Raw genomic sequence first — 19,341 nt, 5'->3', positions numbered from 1 at the left:
ATTGTGCTCTTGCAGATAGAGAAATAGAGAATTGTTTTGAGGTCCACAGCTGCATGTTGAAAAGAAAGCAGATCTGTATAAAACATCTGAGATAATTGCATCAAGAATGTGAACCAAAAATTGCTTTTTGAAGACATGGAGCCAAAAAAATAGAGCCCTGAATTTTGGGTCTAATGTGCACATTTATTGGTCTCAAATTATATAGTTTTGGTCTGTTTTTTCTGTTGTAACTGTTTTAAAAAAATAATAAAAGTAATCCCTGTTTAAGTAAGTCAAAATGCAAAATGAACTTGCACACAGTTTCCATCCACACACCATAAATTGACAATAAGCTACAGCTAGTTAAATAACACATAGAATAATCCAACAGTGTTTGTTTATAAAACATTTCACTAACCACTGCTTGCCCACTGCTTGACATCAATAACCCACTGTTTTACTGTGTCATCACTACAATGGAAATGATTCTGCATCATCTTCAGATTCTCTGTTGCAGTCAAGGTCTTTTGCACTGTCTTCAAAAAAGCAATACAAAATGTAATTTACTAAAATAATATTTTAAAGAACCAAAATGCATGATTAAATAAAATAACGTATTTAATTAAATATATATAGCTGAGGTGTGGTGCCCTACATTATCTACATGGGGTACAGTAACAGTGTGATGCAGTTTGTGTGAGCTTTAAGTTAAAATTTGTATATTTTAAATAGTTTATTGTTTTACAAAACATGAACATATACCTTTTTAAATCTAGAAGACAAGGCAATGTGCAGTCCATTCTCTTTACGCTGATTCCACCCAATTGCATGGACCGTAAGCATATCAGTTCTTACTGTAGGGAACAACAGAAAATCAGTGATCTACAATAAATTGTAAAATATCCAGTTGTTTATTTACAGGCTATCAGGGGACTTACAAACCTGACTTGGTCATATATTTTGTGGTCAGGGCACATCTGGATAGAAAACTATTTACTTGCTCCACTTCTTCCCCAAGTGTGGTTCCAGCACCTTCCTGGTTCCTTGCATTCCACAGAATCTACAGGAAGCAGTATACATGTTAAACAGTGTGGACAACAGGGTGTTGGCAGCTTTCGAGGATGCTCAAAGCACACTCCCATGTTGTAGTTTGAGTCACATCATTATTCATTGGGTTACATTGTGTTATTGGCTATATTTTGCTCTTGAATGCAAAAATCAACTAGTTAAAAGCATCACCTCGCAGTTTGTATTGTGGGCTTTGGCATGCATTACAGACAAGCAATGCCTCATTTTCTGAAGAGGTTGAAGATGACTCAGGGCCTCTGACACTTTCTCCAGGTATGGCACATAACGGCAGGTCACATCCATGGCCAAAAATTTTGCATCTTTGAACTCTTTTTGGAGATACATCGGATATGCAAAGATTTCTCCTCTATATTCAGACCTTTTGAAAAATAGAAAAAAGTAGAGAGCATGTTGCACAGTGAAGAGCAGGCTTAAAATCATTAGATTAATCATCCACAAACATTTGTAATTGCTAATATTTGTTATTTGTTAAGACCAATCCCAGGCCCAACCTTTTAGGAGGAATCCATGCCTGCACACAGCAATTTCCACACCTTCTTCATCCAACTTGTTGGCTTGCTTTGATGTCTCTCTTGCTGCTGTCCAGTGGGATTCCCCACACATTGCTTTTCCTGGTGTCTACCAAAGTAAATAGTTTCACATTTTTATTTTTGACATTAATGACAATAATGACATTGACATTAACTATATTAAATTACGAGGCTGGTCAAACATACAAACAATGTCAACATTTTGTCATTTATTATATAATCAATTATTCAATATATATTGATAATGAATAATATTGATGGGATATTGATATCATGGGCACTTCAAAATACTGTGCATAATTATTATTAATTGAATTGTTATAGTGCTGTTTAAAATTATACTGATTGTTGCATTGGTGGTGACATTCACAGCATTAATAGCTTGAAGACTTAATTTATTTCCAAACAAAATGAACATTGTGACTATATAAAGTCCTTTTGTTCAATAACTTTGTAAAGTAAGGCTCCATTTAACATTAGTTAATTTAGTGTCAATGTTATCTTAGGTGATGTTAATTTCTTAGTTACTTACTAATAATACATTACTTTAGATAACTCAAAAACATAACTCAAAAGTCATAATCATGTTTTTATATAAAGTTAATAACTGATAGAATTCAGTTTCTTAGACTAATATTAACATAGTACTAATAAATCTGTTTTCCTCAATTTTTAAAATAACATTTACTAATGAGACTTAATTGTAAAGTATTACATATTGTACTGTAAAATCCTTTTAAAATCTTTATTTGTTTGAATTTTTTTAAAAAACTAAACATGTACTGACAATAAAGCAATACACTAAGTATTTTTTGGTTATTATACCTGTTAAAGTAACCCTTTTTAATATTAGAGTATATCATGTCATAAGCCATATATATATATATATATATATCAGAGGTCGCGTTAGACTTTTTCTTTGTCCGTCATTTTGAAGGAGAGGGTTGTCAAAATTCCGTCATAACCTATTACTGCCCGTCATTAAATTAGCATATTGTCTAATCGCTTTTTTTCAGTTTCATGTGTTTTTTTTTGTTTTGTTTTTTTTTTTGCGGTGGAGGGAATTGAAATACGACCATTTGTGCCTGAACACAAGCAGATATAAACAACAATATATTATAAAATATAATTCCGACTAATATAAGAACATAACTTGAAATATAATTCAGACGATGTTCTGTAGGACTATTTGCCTTAACTAATATCTTCCTCCTGGTCCGCGTCGACCTGAACTGGGTGCTTGCCTGTGCGTAATCAAACGCTTCAAGGGAGACTGATGCAGAGGCAATTGTCATTAAATTCTGTGTCTTTGCCTCGGAAAGTCGACTTCTCGTGACAGTTTTAATTTTGTTCTGGAGGCTGAAGCCACGTTCTGCTGCCACACTGGACACCGGAATTACTAGCGCCACTTCAGCCAGCGTTTTGTAGTCAGGAAACATTTCTCCTAAGGAAGTGATAAGAAGTTTGCAGGATTCTCTAAATGTGGGATTTCCCGATCCTGCAAGCACTCGGTTTTTTCTTTGTTCTTCATTGTCCACTGCATCACTTCCTCTTTTTTCACCCTTAATAATAATATCACAACTATTTGGCCGTTTAAAGAAACTTCTCACACTCAGCTGCCGTGACATTTTTGCAACTGTACGCAGTGGTGACAAAGAGGAGACAAAACAAGACAATTACTAATTAATGAGGGCAATCGCTATCAGCTGGACAGGAGTGGGAAGTACAGTTATCTACACATTACAATAGATCGCCCTCAGCATAATCCGTCAAAATGAAGGATCACCTTCAGATTTTTCCGTCACTGCTGAAAAAAATCCGTCATTGACGGAAAATATTCGGTTAACGCGATCTCTGATATATATATATATATATATATATATATATATATATATATATATATATATATATATTTATATATATTTATGTATGTATATTGAGTCTGAATATATAGTCAAGCCCGATATTCATAACACAGGTTATTCTGAATTACTCATAACACCTTAATAAAGGCTCCCTCACCCAAGTAAGAAGGCTACAGTATTTCCTACTTTACATCTAATTATTTATAAAATAAGGCAAAGATATCTGTTTATCAGCCGGATTGAAAAAACGTACACTCTTGACTGCACCACGGACTTCCTCAACAAAATTAGACACTATGGAGTCTTGGGCTAAAAAAACTCCATCAAAAAACCCTGGTTCTTGACTCCTATAAGAAAATAAATTATTAGTAGACATGTAACCTATCAATAATTTAATTTATAAATCTATATTCAACAGCTACAGTATCAACAGCTTTATTTTAGATACATTAAAGCTATATCACAATGATAATGTTAGTAGCAAGTACATACATGTACTGCATAGTCTGTTTTTAATGTGCATTCAACACTCACTGGTTTGTTTTTTGGAAGCTGTAGAGTTTTCAGTTACCATCCACTGAAACAGCCACCATTTCAGGGCTACAGGCTGGACAGAGAAATGGCTCCTTTCCCAGTAGTTGGTTCTGTTCAGAGTTGCAGTACACATATTGCAAAAAGCTTCTCTGAAAAGCATCCGCATTCACTTTGCCAGTCTAAAATACACAAGTTGCAGTATACAATGACAATAACATCCAAAATCACAGATCTGTTAGTGCACTCACAAATCCAAGAAAACTGCATATTACCATGTTGTCTTATTTGACCTTCATTTTGTTTAATTTCAGTAGCCTTAAATACTATAGCCAGTTGTGAACCTTGAATTTAATATCAGGTTATATCAGAATCACACTAATTAACGTAATGATCTTTCAGATTCCCATTTTTACTCACTCTTCCAAACTGCTTTGTTCTCTGGTCTAGCAGTGCTGTGAATGCTTTCACTGACATTCCTGGAGCTGCTGTCTTCATAGCCTCAAACGAATGAAATAGATCTTGGTGGAATAGTGTCTGGGCTTGCATAGTAGCACGCCAATAACCACTGCTTTCGAAGTCAATGACCCCTGGAGTCCATTGCTCATTGCAATGTTTGCATGTCAGCAATGGTGTGTGAAGGTTATAACGGCCTGGGAGCACATGAAAGACAAATAAATTACAAGGAAGTAATGTGTTAGATAAATAAGATTTGTTAAACAATCCTACCACTTATGCAAACCAGAATGATAGATCTTCCAACAGATACAGCAACATCAGCATTATTACAGGAACAAATTATCTGAGGCAAGGCTGTTGGTAGCAAACAATCTGTAAAAGCAAAGGACAATTAAGATGTAATAATTAAGATGTAATAATTGTACAATGTAATAAAAGTACAATGCATAATTTAAGTTGATGTCTGTTGGGGGGGGAATGCAAATCATCACAAACCTTGTTCACAGATGATGTAGTTACTGTCATGGAGTTTCACAAATTCCGTTGGAGGGATGTATTTAAAAAAGCCACTGATTGTGGTTTGCCTACTGTGCAAAATGTGGTGTTTGTGTATTAATGTGTCACAACATTCACAAAACCACTCTGATGGCAAACATTCCCTACAACGGATAATTGCTTCTCTCACATGACAGTGACTACATGTCATCGTGGGAATCCTTTCAGCCGACAACAAGTTGGCAAGGTTTTGTGGCCTCGCCTCTTGCCAACACAGTTGGACCTCTTTTTTTCTTTGTCCCCAAATGGACAATGGAGACTGCAGGATGGTGTCTTCAGGAGGATCTTCAAGGGTGATGGTCTCAGATTCCTGAAGAAGGTTCTCTAGCCTCTGCATATTAAAATCTTCAAAGAGAGAAGGAAAGAAATGAAAAAATAATAAAATAAATTCAACACTGTAATTCACCTACATCTAACTAATTGGGATTTCCATTAGTTTTAGTAAAGTGATAATCCGGTGATGGAACAGAAGGCTGAGAGTGAAAGGATAGTTGGAAAGATTTATGTGGAATGATTCTGGGAGTATCATAATTAAAAACTTAATATATGAAATAAAAAATTATACCTTTTTAACTTTTATTTAATGTTTACAATGCAAATCCAATTAGATCCACTTATTTGGTAAAAAAAGCAAGTCTCTCATATAATCTATCTACTAAAAGTTACTAAAGTATCTACTAAAATTACTTTACAAATTGTATTGCAATTAAATTAAAATAACATTTTCATATTTGTCAATAATATTACTGAAATTAATTTAAAAGCTAAATAAAAAGAAATGTACACACATATACACAAGTAAATAAATAGACACAATGATGTTTTCTTAAGTTTTTCTACTGTCGGGTTAACACCAACAAATGGTGGTAACATTAATGCTTGAGGCGTATTAGGGGACTGTAGAAAAGGCTTTAGGAAAAACCATTGTTAGCTGGCTAGTTACTAAACAGCAAACAGGCAATTTCCTCAGTGTCTTGAGGATTTCTTTCTGCCTATGTCCCTGTTTTCAGATGAAGCATAGGTTTTGAATTAAAATAAATGAAAAAATAAAATTCTTCTTACCAGGATATTGATGGGTAATACATGGTGGGGAGGAACTTGCACATGGAGAACAAACTGTTTAGAAGTAAAAAAAATAAATAAAACAAGCCACATTACAACAATTCATTGAAACTCCTTGCCAAATATACAAAAAAATAAATAAATAAACAATGTAACTTTTGGAAATCTTGCAACATGGAAAATATTAAACTTATACATACATGTCATTACACTGTAATTGACATTACCTATTTTTGCATTAAGTCTACTGAGTAGCAAGAGCACTATTAAACTCCTTCCTAGTTCATTCACACATCAGTATTCAGTATTAAAAGAGTTTGTCATTAACTTTATAAAAAGATACCAACCAGATGATGATCTTTTTTTCTGACGTTTTGAAGTGGACACCCGTTGCCCATCGCAGTCCCTCTTCCACCAGGTTACTTTGTTTTGTCCAGGGACTTCAGGTTGATCTAACTCTTTTTTTTTGACTTAGCATGTAATTAAACAGATGGGAGAAAACTAGGCATTAACTAACTGGAGTTAATTGCTTAAATATTTGTGTATAACAAAAAAAAAAAAAAAACTTGCCTGTATCTCCTCAACAAATGCATCAGCAAGAAGAAGAACAGCTTCTAATTTATGTTTGTTTCCACTTAACATTGTACTAAAGCAAAAAATAAAATGTCAGTTCAATCTGATTTCTGACTGCAACTCAAACTTGAGTTGATTATCACAATTCAAAGCAAAGCTTGGACCACATCAAATATGTGACTTAAAATTTGTAATTTTTTATTCATTTATTTTAACAAGGTTACAGTTTTGTAAAGTTTTTTTTGTAGCTGTATTGGTAAATGCCTCATTTAAAATATAGCAAATGTTTTTTTTTTATGCTGGGGAAAATATCTTTAGTCTAAATCGTGCTTAATTTTGGTTTAGATAAAATGCACTATATAAGATTATTGATCAGTTTAATGTTTTTTTTAAACACCACAGACTAATAAATAAATAATTAGCGAAAATGTATTAAAAAAATTAATTGGAAAATATAAATGTTGTTACACATTTTTCCACCCTGCTAATTGTAGCACTGTATTTATTAATTTTATTTGTTTTATATAAATTTGAAACTCATTTGAAACTCATTTACTTGCTTTTATATATATATATATATATATATATATATATATATATATATATATATATATATATATAATATATAAATATATATATATATATATATATATATATATATATATATATATATATATATATATATATATATATACATACATACATACAAACATATATATATGTGTGTGTGTGTGTGTGACCTGCTGTTATATTATACAATGTATACAATACAATATTATACAATTTATTTGCATCTTATTTATTCATTTTACCTTATTAAATAAATTGCATTTCAAGTATTTTATCATATACCTTTATTTTAATTTAAATATATTTATTGTATTGTTTTAATGGAATCAATCTAGTTAACTTGAGTGTTTTTTAAGTTTTAGAAATTTATTTTAAAACGATTAATTATTTAAATTTAATTTAGATTTTACGTGTTATGTCTGTACAATGAATCTGCAAGCAACTAGTGATGCCTGCTAACGTGTTTTTTTTTTTTTGTAAATGTAAACCGTATGCTCTGTAATACCGATCTGGCGTCAGCTATGACTAATAATAGTATAGATGACCACAAGTTGAAAATAAACCGGTTTAGGGGCCCATTCGCACTTGTTAGTCCACTTTAATGCTAGACGTTACCACTTTAGCTAAAAAGATTGCTAAGACTCATTTTACTGACTCGAATCTTTGAATCACGTTCAGCAAACTGAACAAATCTTTTCGCCAAAATATAATTAAGGTTAACGTTACATGTTTGAATTAGATCTGCAGTGCCGTCATCCCCGATGTTTAAAAATGTCCAATCATGTCACAACATGATAAAAACTGATTAATTTATTAATAATTTCTCCAGTAATGGCAGCAGTAATGTGATTGCTGGGCTAAGTTACCAGCTGTGCTAACTGAACGTCCAGATGTTACACTTGAATAACAACTTTGAACGCACAATTTCTAACACACGACTCATGTAACGTGATGAAGAAACACAAAATTTATTAAAATGCAGTTAACGCCGTGATCTCATCACAAAAAGAGTGGAAAAGCCCTTACTTACTTGATTCAATGTCGACGCTCATCAGGTGAACTGGCGTTGAACCGAGTCTTGTTGATGACGTCATCGCCGTTAAAGTTGGTGCGTGGTATATGGACGCATCTGTTCTCCAAAGAAATGAATGGGAAGGATTGGCGTATCATATGCACGCAAAACGGATTTTGGCGTATGCATTGCATGCAAAGGAAAGGTGGAAAGTCGTGTTATTTATACGCAAAGTTATGAGATCGGGTTGGGTGCCTACAGAGAAGAGACTGTGTACAAAGACAAAAATGGTGCTTACATATAAAGCTGGTGGGTTGTTCAAGATCCATAAACAAATCTAACAACCGAATCATTGCTGCTCCTTTTTTTGTCTGTATAATTGTACATGTTAGACTGATTTAGATCAGAAGTCCACTAAATGATCATTAACTAAAGTCACAGCAAAAGCTGCTACAATTAACATAGAAACACCTTGAACAACACAGCACCGCTGCTTTTTCTATGACTGTCGTAGGGCTCGTCCGGGATTTGAACCCGGGACCACTCGCACCCAAAGCGAGAATCATACCCCTAGACCAACGAGCCATGTAGAAGCAGTCTGCAGTGCCACAAAAAATTCTGTGAGACTGATCTACTCTTTGTTCATGTTGTTTTTGTTACGTGTGTCAGCAACTCCCTGGAGGCATATTACAGTTCACAGTAAGTATAAAACAGTCCAGTGGCCTAATGGATAAGGCACCAGCCTTCAAAGCTGGGGATTGTGGGTTTAAAGTACCAACTGGGTTGTCTTTGATGCAGTTCCTTTTAAGTTGACTGTGCAAGACAATCCAATGTTACCTTTAAAAAGCTAGGTTCATACCCTTAGGTCAAAAAGACATGACAATGGAAAACTCCTCAGAGAAGCTGTTTTGTCATTAGGTGTACACATCAGATCGTCTGAATGCAATATGGCATAGGGATCCTAAAGTACTGTTTTCTGAGTAACAAGAACTTCCTGAGCCATACATCAGATATGACAAAGGCTAGTGTTGACCCAGTGGCCTAATGGATAAGGCTTCAGCCTTCGAAGCTGGGGATTGTGGGTTCAAGTCCCATCTGGGTTGTCTTTGTTGGGTTACATTTAAGTTGTGTGAAACAATTCCGACTGGTCTTCTCAAAACTTAGGCGTGATGATCTGAGGACAATAGTTAGCTTCGAATTCTCAGACTTGCTGCACACTTCAAATAAGATTCATCCAATCTTGCTTGAATCTCACTGTCACATTACAAACCTAAATGGTTCCTCTAAGCTTTGGTAATGAAGATCTTGACTTCAAGTATCCCGTGGCTTTCAACTAATGGTCTCTTGTTAGGTGGATGATGATGAAATGCAAACAAGAAAATAGCTGCAGGAAGGTTGTGATTTCAAGTTAATGAGAGTGGCCTCGTCTGGAATTTGAAACTCAAGACCAGTCACACCATACGCGAGAACCACACCCCAGGACCAATGAGACACGAATGTGGATGATTGCACAGAGAAAATGTTTGACCATTAGTTGCACACATCTTACTTGACGGAATGCAAACTGGCATCGAGATCCTAAAGTGCAGTTTTCCATGCGTTGGCATCTTGTTAAAGGCATACAAAAAATCCATGACAAATGATTGGCGAAATGGCCCAGTGGCCTAAGGGATAAGGCATCAGCCTCCGGGGCTTGGGATTGTTGGTTCAAGTCCCATCTGGGTTGTCTTTGAAGGTCTCTCTTCAATTTGGGAGCAATGTTTGGTGGATGAAACACGGTAGCTGTGAAAACCTTCTTGAGATGTGTTTGCATGTCATTAACTTCCTGCATTGCCATGCATATTACCTATTATGACTAAAAGGGTAACGAGATACCTAACGCGAAAGGCCGTTTTGAATCCTGCATGGTGCCTACAGAGAAGAGACTGTGTACAAAGACAAAAATGGTGCTTACATATAAAGCTGGTGGGTTGTTCAAGATCCATAAACAAATCTAACAACCGAATCATTGCTGCTCCTTTTTTTGTCTGTATAATTGTACATGTTAGACTGATTTAGATCAGAAGTCCACTAAATGTTCATTAAGTAAAGTCACAGCAAAAGCTGCTACAATTAACATAGAAACACCTTGGATAGCACAGCACCGCTGCTTTTTCTATGACTGTCGCAGGGCTCGTCCGGGATTTGAACCCGGGACCACTCGCACCCAAAGCGAGAATCATACCCCTAGACCAACGAGCCATGTAGAAGCAGTCTGCAGTGCCACAAAAAATTCTGTGAGACTGATCTACTCTTTGTTCATGTTGTTTTTGTTACGTGTGTCAGCAACTCCCTGGAGGCATATTACAGTTCACAGTAAGTATAAAACAGTCCAGTGGCCTAATGGATAAGGCACCAGCCTTCAAAGCTGGGGATTGTGGGTTTAAAGTACCAACTGGGTTGTCTTTGATGCAGTTCCTTTTAAGTTGACTGTGCAAGACAATCCAATGTTACCTTTAAAAAGCTAGGTTCATACCCTTAGGTCAAAAAGACATGACAATGGAAAACTCCTCAGAGAAGCTGTTTTGTCATTAGGTGTACACATCAGATCGTCTGAATGCAATATGGCATAGGGATCCTAAAGTACTGTTTTCTGAGTAACAAGAACTTCCTGAGCCATACATCAGATATGACAAAGGCTAGTGTTGACCCAGTGGCCTAATGGATAAGGCTTCAGCCTTCGAAGCTGGGGATTGTGGGTTCAAGTCCCATCTGGGTTGTCTTTGTTGGGTTACATTTAAGTTGTGTGAAACAATTCCGACTGGTCTTCTCAAAACTTAGGCGTGATGATCTGAGGACAATAGTTAGCTTCGAATTCTCAGACTTGCTGCACACTTCAAATAAGATTCATCCAATCTTGCTTGAATCTCACTGTCACATTACAAACCTAAATGGTTCCTCTAAGCTTTGGTAATGAAGATCTTGACTTCAAGTATCCCGTGGCTTTCAACTAATGGTCTCTTGTTAGGTGGATGATGATGAAATGCAAACAAGAAAATAGCTGCAGGAAGGTTGTGATTTCAAGTTAATGAGAGTGGCCTCGTCTGGAATTTGAAACTCAAGACCAGTCACACCATACGCGAGAACCACACCCCAGGACCAATGAGACACGAATGTGGATGATTGCACAGAGAAAATGTTTGACCATTAGTTGCACACATCTTACTTGACGGAATGCAAACTGGCATCGAGATCCTAAAGTGCAGTTTTCCATGCGTTGGCATCTTGTTAAAGGCATACAAAAAATCCATGACAAATGATTGGCGAAATGGCCCAGTGGCCTAAGGGATAAGGCATCAGCCTCCGGGGCTTGGGATTGTTGGTTCAAGTCCCATCTGGGTTGTCTTTGAAGGTCTCTCTTCAATTTGGGAGCAATGTTTGGTGGATGAAACACGGTAGCTGTGAAAACCTTCTTGAGATGTGTTTGCATGTCATTAACTTCCTGCATTGCCATGCATATTACCTATTATGACTAAAAGGGTAACGAGATACCTAACGCGAAAGGCCGTTTTGAATCCTGCATGGTGCCTACAGAGAAGAGACTGTGTACAAAGACAAAAATGGTGCTTACATATAAAGCTGGTGGGTTGTTCAAGATCCATAAACAAATCTAACAACCGAATCATTGCCGCTCCTTTTCTTGTCTGTATAATTGTACATGTTAGACTGATTTAGATCAGAAGTCCACTAAATGTTCATTAACTAAAGTCACAGCAAAAGCTGCTACAATTAACATAGAAAAACCTTGGACAACACAGCACCTGTGCTTTTTCTATGACTGTCGTAGGGCTCGTCCGTGATTTGAACCCGGGACCTCTCGCACCCAAAGCGAGAATCATACCCCTAGACAAACGAGCCCTGTTGAAGCAGTCTGCAGTGCCACAAAAAATTCTGTGAGACCGATCCACTCTACTCTTTGTTTATGTTGTTTTTGTTACGTGTGTCAGCAACTCCCTGGAGGCATATTACAGTTCACAGTAAGTATAAAACAGTCCAGTGGGCTAATGGATAAGGCACCAGCCTTCGAAGCTGGGGATTGTGGGTTTAAAGTACCAACCGGGTTGTCTTTGATGCAGTTCCTTTTAAGTTGACTGTGCAAGACAATCCAGTGTTACCTTTAGAAAGCTAGGGTTATACCCTTAGGTCAAAAAGACATGACAATGGAAAGCTCCTCAGAGAAGCTGTTTTGTCATTAGGTGTACACATCAGATCGTCTGAATGCAATATGGCATAGGGATCCTAAAGTACTGTTTTCTGAGTAACAAGAACTTCCTGAGCCATACATCAGATATGACAGACGCTAGTGTTAACCCATTGGCCTAATGGATAAGGCATCAGCCTTCGAAGCTGGGGATTGTGGGTTCAAGTCCCATCTGGGTTGTCTTTGTAGGGTTACATTTAAGTTGTGTGAAACAATTCCGACTGGTCTTCTCAAAACTTAGGCGTGATGATCTGAGGACAATAGTTAGCTTCGAATTCTCAGACTTGCTGCACACTTCAAATAAGATTCATCCAATCTTGCTTGAATCTCACTGTCACGTTACAAACCTAAATGGTTCCACTAAGCTTTGGTAATGGAGATCTTGACTTCAAGTATCCCGTGGCTTTCAACTAATGGTCTCTTGTTAGGTGGATGATGATGAAATGCAAACAAGAAAATAGCTGCAGGAAGGTTGTGATTTCAAGTTAAAGAGGTGCGCCAGGTCTTCCAGAAACAGAAGAGGAAAAAAAGCACCAGGCCCAGATTTTATAACACCAGCCTGTTTAAAATCCTGTGCTGACCAACTGGCCCCCATCTTCACCCTGATCTTCAACAGATCACTGGAGCTGTGTGAAGTGCCCTCCTGCCTCAAACGCTCTACCATCATCCCCATCCCAAAGAAACCCAGACTTACTGGACTAAATGACTACAGACCGGTGGCACTAACATCTGTGGTCATGAAGTCCTTTGAAAAACTGGTGCTGGCCCACCTGAAGGACATCACTGAACCCTCACTGGACTCTCTTCAGTTTGCCTACAGAGCAAACAGGTCTGTGGATGATGCAGTAAATATGGGACTGCATTATGCTCTGCAACACCTAGACAGACCAGGGACCTATGTGAGGATGTTGTTTGTTGACTTCAGCTCGGCGTTTAACACTATCATCCCAAAACTTCTCCTGCCCAAATTAACTCAGCTCTCTGTGCCCACCTCTGTCTGTCAGTGGATCAACAGCTTCCTAACGGACAGGCAGCAGCTGGTGAAGCTGGGAAAATTCTCATCTAGCATCCGCACAATCAGCACTGGCGCCCCCCAGGGGTGTGTCCTCTCCCCACTGCTCTTCTCCCTGTACACGAATGACTGCACATCAAAAGACTCCTCTGTGAAGCTCTTGAAGTTTGCAGCTGACACCACACTTATCGGCCTCATTCAGGACGGTGACGAGTCTGCTTACAGACAGGAGGTTAAGGAGTTGGCTGTCTGGTGCAGTCACAACAACCTGGAGCTCAACACGCTCAAAACAGTGGAGATGATAGTGGACTTCAAGAGAAACCCCCCTGCTCTCCCCCCACTGAGCATCATGGACAGCATTGTGGCAGCAGTGGAGTCATTCAGGTTCCTGGGTACCACCATCTCTCAGGACCTGAAGTGGGACACTCACATTGACTCCATTGTCAAAAAAGCTCAACAGAGGCTGTACTTTCTTCGTCAGCTGAGGAAGTTTAACCTCCCAAAGGAGCTGCTGAAACAGTTCTACACCTCCATCATTGAATCAGTCATCTGCACATCAATAACTGTCTGGTTTAGCTCAGCTAGTAAATACGACCTCCAAAGACTACGTCGAATAGTTCGGACTGCTGAAGATTGTGATTTCAAGTTAATGAGAGTGGCCTTGTCTGGAATTTGAAACTCAAGACCAGTCACACCATACGCGAGAACCACACCCCAGGACCAATGAGACACGAATGTGGATGATTGCACAAAGAAAATGTTTGACCATTAGTTGCACACATCTTACTTGACGGAATGCAAACTGGCATCGAGATCCTAAAGTGCAGTTTTCCATGCGTTGGCATCTTGTTAAAGGCATACAAAAAATCCATGACAAATGACTGGCGAAATGGCCCAGTGGCCTAAGGGATAAGGCATCAGCCTCCGGGGCTTGGGATTGTTGGTTCAAGTCCCATCTGGGTTGTCTTTGAAGGTCTCTCTTCAATTTGGGAGCAATGTTTGGTGGATGAAACACGGTAGCTGTGAAAACCTTCTTGAGATGTGTTTGCATGTCATTAACTTCCTGCATTGCCATGCATATTACCTATTATGACTAAAAGGGTAACGAGATACCTAACGCGAAAGGCCGTTTTGAATCCTGCATGGTGCCTACAGAGAAGAGACTGTGTACAAAGACAAAAATGGTGCTTACATATAAAGCTGGTGGGTTGTTCAAGATCCATAAACAAATCTAACAACCGAATCATTGCCGCTCCTTTTCTTGTCTGTATAATTGTACATGTTAGACTGATTTAGATCAGAAGTCCACTAAATGTTCATTAACTAAAGTCACAGCAAAAGCTGCTACAATTAACATAGAAAAACCTTGGACAACACAGCACCTGTGCTTTTTCTATGACTGTCGTAGGGCTCGTCCGTGATTTGAACCCGGGACCTCTCGCACCCAAAGCGAGAATCATACCCCTAGACAAACGAGCCCTGTTGAAGCAGTCTGCAGTGCCACAAAAAATTCTGTGAGACCGATCCACTCTACTCTTTGTTTATGTTGTTTTTGTTACGTGTGTCAGCAACTCCCTGGAGGCATATTACAGTTCACAGTAAGTATAAAACAGTCCAGTGGGCTAATGGATAAGGCACCAGCCTTCGAAGCTGGGGATTGTGGGTTTAAAGTACCAACCGGGTTGTCTTTGATGCAGTTCCTTTTAAGTTGACTGTGCAAGACAATCCAGTGTTACCTTTAGAAAGCTAGGGTTATACCCTTAGGTCAAAAAGACATGACAATGGAAAGCTCCTCAGAGAAGCTGTTTTGTCATTAGGTGTACACATCAGATCGTCTGAATGCAATATGGCATAGGGATCCTAAAGTACTGTTTTCTGAGTAACAAGAACTTCCTGAGCCATACATCAGATATGACAGACGCTAGTGTTAACCCATTGGCCTAATGGATAAGGCATCAGCCTTCGAAGCTGGGGATTGTGGGTTCAAGTCCCATCTGGGTTGTCTTTGTAGGGTTACATTTAAGTTGTGTGAAACAATTCCGACTGGTCTTCTCAAAACTTAGGCGTGATGATCTGAGGACAATAGTTAGCTTCGAATTCTCAGACTTGCTGCACACTTCAAATAAGATTCATCCAATCTTGCTTGAATCTCACTGTCACGTTACAAACCTAAATGGTTCCACTAAGCTTTGGTAATGGAGATCTTGACTTCAAGTATCCCGTGGCTTTCAACTAATGGTCTCTTGTTAGGTGGATGATGATGAAATGCAAACAAGAAAATAGCTGCAGGAAGGTTGTGATTTCAAGTTAAAGAGGTGCGCCAGGTCTTCCAGAAACAGAAGAGGAAAAAAGCACCAGGCCCAGATTTTATAACACCAGCCTGTTTAAAATCCTGTGCTGACCAACTGGCCCCCATCTTCACCCTGATCTTCAACAGATCACTGGAGCTGTGTGAAGTGCCCTCCTGCCTCAAACGCTCTACCATCATCCCCATCCCAAAGAAACCCAGACTTACTGGACTAAATGACTACAGACCGGTGGCACTAACATCTGTGGTCATGAAGTCCTTTGAAAAACTGGTGCTGGCCCACCTGAAGGACATCACTGAACCCTCACTGGACTCTCTTCAGTTTGCCTACAGAGCAAACAGGTCTGTGGATGATGCAGTAAATATGGGACTGCATTATGCTCTGCAACACCTAGACAGACCAGGGACCTATGTGAGGATGTTGTTTGTTGACTTCAGCTCGGCGTTTAACACTATCATCCCAAAACTTCTCCTGCCCAAATTAACTCAGCTCTCTGTGCCCACCTCTGTCTGTCAGTGGATCAACAGCTTCCTAACGGACAGGCAGCAGCTGGTGAAGCTGGGAAAATTCTCATCTAGCATCCGCACAATCAGCACTGGCGCCCCCCAGGGGTGTGTCCTCTCCCCACTGCTCTTCTCCCTGTACACGAATGACTGCACATCAAAAGACTCCTCTGTGAAGCTCTTGAAGTTTGCAGCTGACACCACACTTATCGGCCTCATTCAGGACGGTGACGAGTCTGCTTACAGACAGGAGGTTAAGGAGTTGGCTGTCTGGTGCAGTCACAACAACCTGGAGCTCAACACGCTCAAAACAGTGGAGATGATAGTGGACTTCAAGAGAAACCCCCCTGCTCTCCCCCCACTGAGCATCATGGACAGCATTGTGGCAGCAGTGGAGTCATTCAGGTTCCTGGGTACCACCATCTCTCAGGACCTGAAGTGGGACACTCACATTGACTCCATTGTCAAAAAAGCTCAACAGAGGCTGTACTTTCTTCGTCAGCTGAGGAAGTTTAACCTCCCAAAGGAGCTGCTGAAACAGTTCTACACCTCCATCATTGAATCAGTCATCTGCACATCAATAACTGTCTGGTTTAGCTCAGCTAGTAAATACGACCTCCAAAGACTACGTCGAATAGTTCGGACTGCTGAAGATTGTGATTTCAAGTTAATGAGAGTGGCCTTGTCTGGAATTTGAAACTCAAGACCAGTCACACCATACGCGAGAACCACACCCCAGGACCAATGAGACACGAATGTGGATGATTGCACAAAGAAAATGTTTGACCATTAGTTGCACACATCTTACTTGACGGAATGCAAACTGGCATCGAGATCCTAAAGTGCAGTTTTCCATGCGTTGGCATCTTGTTAAAGGCATACAAAAAATCCATGACAAATGACTGGCGAAATGGCCCAGTGGCCTAAGGGATAAGGCATCAGCCTCCGGGGCTTGGGATTGTTGGTTCAAGTCCCATCTGGGCTGTCTTTGAAGGTCTCACTTCAATTTGGGAGCAATGTTTGGTGGATGAAACACGTTAGCTGTGAAAACCTTCTTGAGATGTGTTTGCATGTCAATAATCTCCTGCATTGCCATGCATATTACCTATTATGACTAAAAGGGTAACGAGATACCTAACGCGAAATGCCATTTTGAATCCTGCACGGTGCCTACAGAGAAGAGACTGTGTACAAAGACAAAAATGGTGCTTACATATAAAGCTGGTGGGTTGTTCAAGATCCATAAACAAATCTAACAACCGAATCATTGCCGCTCCTTTTCTTGTCTGTATAATTGTACATGTTAGACTGATTTAGATCAGAAGTCCACTAAATGTTCAATAACTAAAGTCACAGCAAAAGCTGCTACAATTAACATAGAAACACCTTGGATAGCACAGCACCGCTTAAGTTGACTGTGCAAGACAATCCAATGTTACCTTTAAAAAGCTAGGTTCATACCCTTAGGTCAAAAAGACATGACAATGGAAAACTCCTCAGAGAAGCTGTTTTGTCATTAGGTGTACACATCAGATCGTCTGAATGCAATATGGCATAGGGATCCTAAAGTACTGTTTTCTGAGTAACAAGAACTTCCTGAGCCATACATCAGATATGACAAAGGGTAGTGTTGACCCAGTGGCCTAATGGATAAGGCTTCAGCCTTCGAAGCTGGGGATTGTGGGTTCAAGTCCCATCTGGGTTGTCTTTGTTGGGTTACATTTAAGTTGTGTGAAACAATTCCGACTGGTCTTCTCAAAACTTAGGCGTGATGATCTGAGGACAATAGTTAGCTTCGAATTCTCAGACTTGCTGCACACTTCAAATAAGATTCATCCAATCTTGCTTGAATCTCACTGTCACGTTACAAACCTAAATGGTTCCGCTAAGCTTTGGTAATGGAGATCTTGACTTCAAGTACCCCGTGGCTTCCTGCATTGCCATGCATATTACCTGTTATGACTAAAAGAGTAACGAGATACCTAACGTGAAAGGCCATTTTGAATCCTGCATGGTGCCTAAAGAGAAGAGACTGTGTACAAAGACAAAAATGGTGCTTACATATAAAGCTGGTGGGTTGTTCAAGATCCATAAACAAATCTAACAACCGAATCATTGCCGCTCCTTTTTTTGTCTGTATAATTGTACATGTTAGACTGATTTAGATCAGAAGTCCACTAAATGTTCATTAACTAAATTCACAGCAAAAGCTGCCACAATTAACATAGAAACAATATAGAGAGCACAGCTCTGCTGCTTTTACTATGACAGGCGTAGGGCTCATCCGAGGTTTGAAGCCGGGACCTCTCACACCCTAAGCGAGAATCATACCCCTAGACCTACGAGCCCTATAGAAGCAATCTGCAGTGCCACAAAAAATTCAGTGAGACTGATCAAATCTACTCTTTGTTCAATATTGTTTTAGTTACGTGTGTCAGCAACTCCCTGGAGGCATATTACAGTTCAAAGGCAGTAAAAAACAGCCCAGGAACCACTTGCTGTGCGCTCAGGTTCAAGTCTTTAACTCTCTGGCGCCATGTCCGAGTGATACAGTAACACTGACAAATTGTTGCATCAATTTCTTTGCGCCACAGTTTACGCAGCGTAGCAGTGGCCCTGGCAGCGTTAATGGGCACTTTAGACTGCAAGTTTTGAGGCGTTTGCGCAACATCAAGGCATTGTCCACAGCAACTCGGAAAAGCTTGTGAACAAAACAATGGACTTGGGCTTTAATGCAAGTGCACCAAAAGGGCATCAAAAGAATTGTCTTGGAATGCCATGTAGTGGAGTGTCCTGGGATAATTTTTAAGGCAATGGGATTCGCAGGGCTTTTCATCAAATTCTCGCACAACGTCAAGTCATGACATTTGACGGATCCAAGTCAAACGTCAAGCGATAACGTGACAGGCATGGGAGCATTTTGCCATAATTGCTTCAGACTCAGGAGATGTTCTTGGAATGTCACGCCGCATGCCCTCCAGAGGAGCTGTAGCCTTTTTTGCCCCCGGGAAGCTTAAACCGCACGGAAGGGAAGAAAGAACGCCACCCGGTC

General features: G+C 39.3%; 1 long non-coding RNA gene and 7 other non-coding genes across 8 annotated transcripts; 3 read left to right on the top strand and 5 right to left on the bottom strand.

The window, feature by feature from the left end:
- Positions 1–411: 411 nt before the first annotated feature.
- LOC130222838 (uncharacterized) lies at positions 412–1,031 on the bottom strand. Its single transcript, XR_008836538.1, has 3 exons — positions 922–1,031; positions 742–833; positions 412–515 (listed from the first exon to the last, which is right to left on the bottom strand). It is a non-coding gene; the product is annotated as an uncharacterized LOC130222838 (long non-coding RNA).
- Positions 1,032–8,738: 7,707 nt separating this feature from the next.
- trnap-ugg (transfer RNA proline (anticodon UGG)) lies at positions 8,739–8,810 on the bottom strand. The gene has a single exon. It is a non-coding gene; the product is annotated as a tRNA-Pro (tRNA).
- A 445-nt stretch (positions 8,811–9,255) lies between these two features.
- Positions 9,256–9,328, top strand: trnar-ucg (transfer RNA arginine (anticodon UCG)). The gene has a single exon. It is a non-coding gene; the product is annotated as a tRNA-Arg (tRNA).
- A 1,066-nt stretch (positions 9,329–10,394) lies between these two features.
- trnap-ugg (transfer RNA proline (anticodon UGG)) lies at positions 10,395–10,466 on the bottom strand. The gene has a single exon. It is a non-coding gene; the product is annotated as a tRNA-Pro (tRNA).
- A 445-nt stretch (positions 10,467–10,911) lies between these two features.
- trnar-ucg (transfer RNA arginine (anticodon UCG)) lies at positions 10,912–10,984 on the top strand. The gene has a single exon. It is a non-coding gene; the product is annotated as a tRNA-Arg (tRNA).
- A 1,066-nt stretch (positions 10,985–12,050) lies between these two features.
- Positions 12,051–12,122, bottom strand: trnap-ugg (transfer RNA proline (anticodon UGG)). The gene has a single exon. It is a non-coding gene; the product is annotated as a tRNA-Pro (tRNA).
- Positions 12,123–14,884: 2,762 nt separating this feature from the next.
- Positions 14,885–14,956, bottom strand: trnap-ugg (transfer RNA proline (anticodon UGG)). The gene has a single exon. It is a non-coding gene; the product is annotated as a tRNA-Pro (tRNA).
- A 2,965-nt stretch (positions 14,957–17,921) lies between these two features.
- Positions 17,922–17,994, top strand: trnar-ucg (transfer RNA arginine (anticodon UCG)). The gene has a single exon. It is a non-coding gene; the product is annotated as a tRNA-Arg (tRNA).
- Positions 17,995–19,341: the final 1,347 nt, after the last annotated feature.

Source organism: Danio aesculapii, chromosome 4 (genome assembly GCF_903798145.1).
Source record: "Danio aesculapii chromosome 4, fDanAes4.1, whole genome shotgun sequence".
NCBI classification, from domain to species: Eukaryota; Metazoa; Chordata; class Actinopteri; order Cypriniformes; family Danionidae; genus Danio; species Danio aesculapii.
The sequence above is the reverse complement of the archived record's forward strand: the minus strand, read 5'-3'. Positions and strand labels throughout refer to the sequence as shown.